The 1,544-nt window shown below is 50.7% G+C and overlaps 1 pseudogene; it reads right to left on the bottom strand.

The window, feature by feature from the left end:
* Positions 1–296: 296 nt before the first annotated feature.
* LOC137220605 (alpha/beta hydrolase domain-containing protein 17A pseudogene) lies at positions 297–996 on the bottom strand (annotated as a pseudogene).
* Positions 997–1,544: the final 548 nt, after the last annotated feature.

Genomic DNA, 1,544 nt, shown 5'->3' with positions numbered 1-1,544 from the left:
TTTACAGTAGCCAGGACATGGAGCCAACTCAAGTGTCCATCGAGAGATGAATGGATAAAGAAGATGTGGCACATGTATACAATGTAATATTACTCAGCCATGAAAAGAAACGAAATTGAGTTATTTGTAGTGAGGTGGATGGACCTAGAGCCTGTCATACAGAGTGAAGTAAGTCAGAAAGAGAAAAACAAATACCTTATGCTAACATATATATGGAATCTAAAAACAAAAACAAAAATGTTGTGAAGAACCTAGGGGCAGGACAGGAATAGACACAGAGCGTCTTGGGACACCTTCTAGGTGCTGGGGAACGCATCACAGCAGTAGGTCTTCTTGGTGTCGTGGAAGGCGATGCACATGCCCGAGGTAAGCGGGAAGTGAAGCACCACCATGGCGCAGTGGTAGCGCAAGGCCAGGTCCTCGGTGGCCACCGTGCTGATGATGTTGTGCCTGTAGAGGACGGCACTGTCTGGGCTGATGCCGTACCTGATGTGCAGGGCCTGCCAGGCCGCTGTCGGCGTAGAGGTTCTTCTCCAAGGGTTTGCCCAAGCTCACCCTTTAGCCGAAGTAGTTGGAGGAGATGTTGCAGTTGATGCACGTGCCTAGGCCGATGCAGAAACTGCTCATCTGGCCCAGGTCTACCGCGTTGCCCTGCGAGAAGAGAGCCATATACCTGGCTCTGGGCATGCAGCACATGTACATGCAGGAGACGTGGTTGCCCCAGCTGCTCTTGGTGGCCAAGACCTCGATGGTGTCCAGCTTGCGCTGGCTGTACAGAAGTTGGCGTGCTCCAGCAGGTGGAGCTTCCAGTGCCCCGGGGGCTGCCGGCCAACGTTCCCGTAGGGGCGGCCCTGGCCCACCGAGCCTGGGCTCAGGCTCCGGCACCAGCAAGTAGGTGGGCCCTGGAGGCAGGAAGGCGAGCTTGGCGGTGATGAGGCCAGGGCAGGGCGGGCAACAGAAGAGGCAGCAGAGCTCGTTCACCAACAGGCCGTTCATGTCATGCACCAACCTCCTGAGGCCGGTACACAGCTTGTTCCTGGAGCTATTCTCTGAGCACAGGGCATTGATTCCTTCTCTTCTTAGACAGACGGCTGCACAACTCATAATGCTCTACTAGACTGAATTCCCTTCATTCTCCTCTTCCTCCCATGACATAGTTCTCTGACAATCAGAAGAGCCGGCAATGATGAAAAAGTCTAAATTCCACCAGGCACTGATGCTACGGCTATTCCTTTCTCCGGCTCACGTCCTGTTATTTGTGGTGACTATGTTTTCCAAAATTCAAAGTAGCTTTATCACTCTTCACCTATTGCCTGTCCACTCACTTGAGCTGTGTATCACTTCTGCTTCATCAATGCACTTTTTTACTTTTACAGGATTTATTGTTATGGGGAATTCCCTCTGAAATTGTAAGATACCAACTATTGCACTTAGTTTTCAGGTGGTTAGCTTTTGTTATATGTTTATGCACACCCTCCTTGGTATTTCACTTGTAGCCAGGAAAGACTGACAAGTACCACTCATCAAATGTCATCTGAAACTAA

This window comes from Pseudorca crassidens, chromosome 3, assembly GCF_039906515.1.
Source record: "Pseudorca crassidens isolate mPseCra1 chromosome 3, mPseCra1.hap1, whole genome shotgun sequence".
Taxonomy (NCBI): domain Eukaryota; kingdom Metazoa; phylum Chordata; class Mammalia; order Artiodactyla; family Delphinidae; genus Pseudorca; species Pseudorca crassidens.
This window is presented reverse-complemented; position numbering and strand designations above follow the sequence as displayed.